We start from the raw sequence: 6,000 nt of genomic DNA on the forward strand, positions 1-6,000 counted from the left end.
TGAAGAGCTCTCAGAGCTCAGCCCCTGCAGGCCACTGGCATTACCCACTGACAGCTCTGCAGCCCTTGGCAACCTGGGAGCTGCTGGAAACCTCTTACAGTCTTGTATCAATCTCTTAAAGAGTCCTTTCTGCTGCCTTACACAAGTGATGCACTAGAAGAATCCTCAACTCTCTGCAGTAACCCAGCTAGTAAGAAGGAAATACTGAAAAGAGACGATTCTTGTATCACACTAAAATATTTAGAAACATCTTTTATTTTATTTTGGCCCTTTATTACATTTTCTCATGACAGACACTGGCTCTTTAACACCTGTCATTTTGCAGCATTTCATTTTGGTCAGTGCAGCACCAGAGTTCTCCATAAGTTGTTTTACAAACAAACCTCAAACGTGTAAGAGGAGGAGAGCAGAATGAACAGCAGTTTGTCACACAGGTGTTACATAACATGGGTTAACTAAAATTAAAGCATTTTTTAAAGAGTGCTTAGAGGAAGCTGCCTACATTGAGTGGCTGCCAGATGTTCACTCGGTCAGTCACACACTCAGGAGAATCAGGATGAGCTGCTTTGGGTTTGGATTTTTTGTTTGTTTTTGGTTTTTGAAGTTCTGACACATAAAACAGCAGATTGAACTGGCAGATTAACAGCATCACCAATGAATGAGACCCAGGACACTGACACAAACAGATCTCACCTACTGCAGTCTCCTCCTCTGCTCCCCTTGAAGCAGTGCAGGTGCTTACCAGCCTTCCCACTTCTGGCAAGCAGATCCTCCAGCTTCCCACTATCTTGCATCCACATCATGTCAAAGCACTGAACACTCCAAGGTGTCACTGACATGTTTTTGCTATGGATTTGGTTTTCCAATATCCAGACCAGCACTAACTGGCAGAGCATACTGAGCTGCAGGGAGGTCTCATACAATGCACGAACAAACACCAAAGTCAACAAAGTGTCTGAAATTTCACTGGGCTCCAAGAAGGGAAAAGGAAAAAAAAAGTAAAAAAAGGTCTTCAAGTCACCCAGATCCTCCTGAACCACAACAGATTGAACCAGTGACCACCACAAACTGCAGATAACTGGAATTCATTTCTACTCTTCTCAGACATGTTTATAGTTGGGAGGACTTCTCAGCCTGCTGCCAACTCACTTTGCTCAGGAAATCAGGAAATAAAACATTTCTTCCTGCTGTGTGTTCTGGCACTCACACAAGGTGTTTGACCATGCCGGGCTCAAACTTCCTCTTTTAGAATTTATCTGGTGCTTCATCAATGACATCATCAGTCACAGTCATTGCAGGAACAATACAAATATTGGGTAGTGGGTTTTAAAAGGGGGAAAAAAGAAAACAGGGGCAGAGAGAAGCAGCACACCCCCATCTCGCCCCAGCACATACTGTAAGAAATGTCACCTCTGGTAATATTTTAGGACAGATTCTGTCATAAAGATCAGTACTGACTGGTCAAGTGATTATACTGAATTGAACCAACTACAAATTATTTGCACTGTGTGTCTGCTTTTTTCCCTTATTGCCAGATGGATTTATCTAAAGCATTTGGTTCTGTTAAATCCAGAACTTTCCTGGTTAAAGTTAGATCCAATTAAGTGAAAGTCAAACAGCATCGTAAGACAGCACTTCATTTTCCTCAGCTTGTCCTTGTGTTCTTTAAAAGAAACATCCACTGTAATCACATAAAACTCCCCCTTCCTGAAAGGCTACATGCCAGGTTTGGAAATGCAGGTTTAATTAATTTCCTGTTGGTTTCTTTTTATAGCACAAGAAGTGGAAACACAGGAGATCTCCCCAGCATCAGAGCTTGCTCTGTCTGTATGACAAGAATTTCCTCAAAGTTTTGGTGGCTTCTGTGAAGGATCTTCCCATGTCTAAGTAGACTGTCAACAAGTGGCCATCACCCTCAGGAACAACATCCTAACTGCCTGCTCAGGCACTTAAGGTGCTTTTCTTCTACCCTTTGGCACTGGCTTTAGCCAATGACTGATCTCAGCTCTCTCAAAAGCTCCAGTTAATCCAGCACAGTGGGACCTGCACAAGGTTACAAACCATTCCTACAGCTCACCTTTACAGAGGCCTGAACTTGGTCTCATTTACAACTGCAAAACTCCCATCAACATCAACAGAAGTTCAACTTACAGAGGTGCCATGAAAATAAATAAAAATAAATGCCCTAATACCAATCACTATGGTCAACATTTCTTCTCAACATTTACCTTCCTCCACCCCTAGCTGAAGACACTGACTGCCCAGAATGTACGTTCTTACGGACACTAAACTTTGCTATCTGGGCATTCCAAAATTCCATTGCACTGGATTAAAAAAATTCCAATTAGGCAGGTAAATGATCTTTTTCACTAGGCAGGCCAAATCACACTTAAAAAACAATTTTATCTTCTGGAACGAGTTATGATAAGATTATAATGCAGATATAGCTTCATGGAGATGTTGCTGCTGACACGTTACCATCCAGCAGCAGAAGAAGCCACTGGAGCAGAAGCCAAGTACAAGGTAGCCTCCTCCTCCTAGAGATAAGGGAACTGGCAAAAAAGCCACCCATTTCAGGTAACTTCAGATAAAAGTAACAGGAATTCCTGATCAGTCTTTCCAAATGTGAATCTATAAGAAAACAGAAGCTTAACATCTGCATCACAAATTATTAGGGGGGGGATTTAAAATACTAAAATGAGCAGATAACAGCCTTGTTTCCACAGTGCTTTTATCCCAAATCAGAACTTTTAGCAAGAGAATGGCTGAAAAAGAGGGTGAATGAAATAAGAGACTGCATCCCTGGGCGTTTGAAATGAATCATTACCTAGATAATGGCAAACAGTGCACACACACGTTTGTAATGCCAGAGACTGCAAAGCTCAGAGCCCCTGAAAACACTTTTATTGGGCAATATCCACTAAGCACCTATAAAGGCAAACAAGAAAAAAGAGAGACCCTGGTGGCCTGCTCCTTCAGCCTGCAATAAACTGGAACAACTTTCCAGAAGCCTGCCCACAAGTTACTGTCCTAATGGGAAAGCACTTGCCTTCCCAGCTATTTACAGCATGCGGGCAGAAGTCCAAAGCAATAAAAGGGCCATGGCAACCCTGTCAATATGTTGTGCTACAGAGAGATTCCTCAGATTGTGGGTAAGTGCTCATAGCACCTTGTTCAATGGTTGGCATCTCAGAAAAACAAACCTTGAGTCAACCAATTAATACCCAGAGACAGGAGAACCCACAGAGAACACTGTGGCACCAGAAATGTAAACTTCTTGATAAATTATGAAGACATCACAACAGGAATTTTTGTTTTAAAAACCTTTCCCATGCTGAACAAAGTCATGCTTTTATACCCGAGAAGAATCAGGATGCTCCTGCCTGGCTCCCCAGAGCTGCAGTTATCTACATTCTCCTTTGTCACAGAACAACATGATCCCTTGCGTGTCACAAACAAGCAATTTATGAATCATTCTGTGAAGCTTTCTGACACCAAGGATGAGGCTATTCCCATCTCACACACTAATACAATACGCAAAGACCTTGGAGAAGGGACAACAACCAGACACACAACTTCTCTCAGGCTCTACAAGCCTGGGTTGTCACCCACAGTCCCCAGCTGCACAATCACCAAGTGTCAGTACAAGGGCTACTGATGCTACTGCATGCAAGAGAACTGGTCAGTCCTGGTATCTGAAGAGAACATGGCTGCATATCAAGCTGATTTTCCCATAAAAGGCACAAATAAATGTCTGCTCCCACACCCTTCCTCTGGATCCAGCCCCAGCAGCACCTGCAGAATGACCCAGGACAGCACACCCTGTGCTGGGCAGGCAGATGTCCCGGTACCAACACAGCCCAACCTCACAGCTCTCCAGGGCAAAATGGAGCAACACAACACAACCTATCTGGCTGCCACAGAGGCTTCACCTCGTGGATGTGAGGTCCAATAAGGGATTGCATAGCTTTAACATCTCAGTTAAACAAAGCACATTGACCCAATGATGCACGAGTGCAGCCAAGGGAACATACATATATCCTCCCACAATGACAGCCTTGCTAAACACAGATATTTCCAGACTTACTAACAACTTGGTGCCTTTTCAAAGCTACAGATTCTTTCCATGCAAGGGGGGCAGTGGCAGTTCTGTGAAAATAGAGTGACCCCTTGGAGACACTGCTCAGCCTCAGCTGAGAAAGGCTCCTTCACTGCCCATCAGTCTCTGCACAAGGGAAGCAAAAATGCAAGTTCCAGTAACTGTTGAACACCTACTTAACTACCAAGAGAATATTATTTGGCAGCAAAGCAACAGACAGAAAATTCTGAGAGGAGAGCATGCAGATGAAGTTTTGAGTGCAAGCCTAGACAGTCTAGAAAAAAGTACTATAATTTTCCACAGAGAGAGGTAAAACAAGATTTCAGTGGCCACTCTTCAAGAATACCATTTTTGTAAATCTAAAATAGCAACTGATTTACCTTTCATCTGCCAAACACTGGTTAATATTGTCAAGTTTCAGCAATCGTAATTAAAAGTCAATAAAAATGCACACCTAAAATCATGCAGTTGAGGTGAGAGAGCAATTTTATCTGGCATCTCACAGCCTGAGGTGCTTGGACTTCCTGCAGAGGTTTAAATTAACCCTTCCACACAGGAGGGTTAAGCAGATCTGTTCAATTCCTTCCTCCTCTGGCATGCAAATGCTTGAGTAAATGGCAAACAATGTTTCAGGAAAGTTAGATGAAAAAAAGATTATGTTGAAAACCACCCTAATTTACTCTTGAGTAAAACTCAAAGGAACATGTTCCCTCTGTTCTTCAGCCTGTACTACAGTGTGTAGTGAAGGCACCTTCAGATGTGGTGGAAAGAGCTGATAAACATAGGGTACATCTACACTGTGAAATAAAAAAAACCCTAAAACCCTAACAAGATACTTAATGTACTACTTCATGATCTAATCTTTCAGAAACAATCCCCTTAAGGGTCTACTCTGAGCCAAGCATGAGATGGCAGCTCCAGGGATCTGGAAAACACTGGCAAATCAGTTCCCTTGATTTTTCTTTAAAACAAAATCCAGCTACGCAATGTCTGTTTTAACTAGCAAAAAAAGTAAACACAATAATTAATATGATCTGAAGGTCTCCTTAAAAGCTCACACCAGCTGATACTCCTTTAAACAGATTAACCCATGTCTATGAAAAGCCTGACAAGCATTTCAAGATCTGTTGGGTACACCATGGAGGCTGGATGCTAGAGAGTAACAACGTGGTTACATGGTCAACATGTACATGACACTGCAAATGATCTGTGGGACACACAAGATTTTCTGAATGAATCCATATTTTATGCAATACTTAAATTTTTATTTAAAAACTAAGTATTTTCTTCAAGGGTACTTTTTGTTTAGGTAATTGCCAGGTAAACTCCACTAAGTATTATACAGTGTGTATGTAAATAGAAAAGTTCCTAAACTTGTTTGGAAAAAAAAAAGGCATTTTCTCTCTTCAGTTCTGTTCACCCAAAGAAAATGACCTGAGGGAAGTACAACTCTTCAGATTTTTTGTTCCTGGGTATTTAAGTAATGGATCTACTACTCGTCTCCAATAAGGAAGGTAAATGACACAAGAACAATTGCTGTGTCAGAAACACAAGGACCAGCTGATTATTATCTTCAAGTTGCTGGTTATCAGTGCTGCTTGTCACTCGCCAAGAACAGAGGAGGTACATGCAGAGAGCTCCCTGAGTTGCCAGAAGAATCCTCTAAACAAGTAACTCCTAGAAACTAAAGCCAAAGAGGTCAGCAATGAGTGGTGATGACAGAATAAACCAAGAAGGAAGCAAGCTGAGGGAACACAAGGACAAATGCACTGTCATCAATATGATGCAAATCCATAAGCATGTTCTGTCAGCACCTAAGAAAAAGAAGTATTTTGGACTCACTGCTCTACATACACCCCCCCCAAGCCCCTGGAACGTCCTGGCAATCAAAAAGGTTCAGC

At 42.1% G+C, this 6,000-nt stretch overlaps 1 protein-coding gene across 1 annotated transcript in view; it reads right to left on the reverse strand.

The window, feature by feature from the left end:
* ARHGEF26 (Rho guanine nucleotide exchange factor (GEF) 26) overlaps positions 1-6,000 on the reverse strand; it is a 39,730-nt gene that overhangs the window by 17,260 nt on the left and 16,470 nt on the right. The window lies entirely within an intron of this gene.

Source organism: Chaetura pelagica, unplaced genomic scaffold, assembly GCF_000747805.2.
Source record: "Chaetura pelagica isolate M959 unplaced genomic scaffold, ChaPel_1.0 scaffold829, whole genome shotgun sequence".
In the NCBI taxonomy this organism is placed as follows: domain Eukaryota; kingdom Metazoa; phylum Chordata; class Aves; order Apodiformes; family Apodidae; genus Chaetura; species Chaetura pelagica.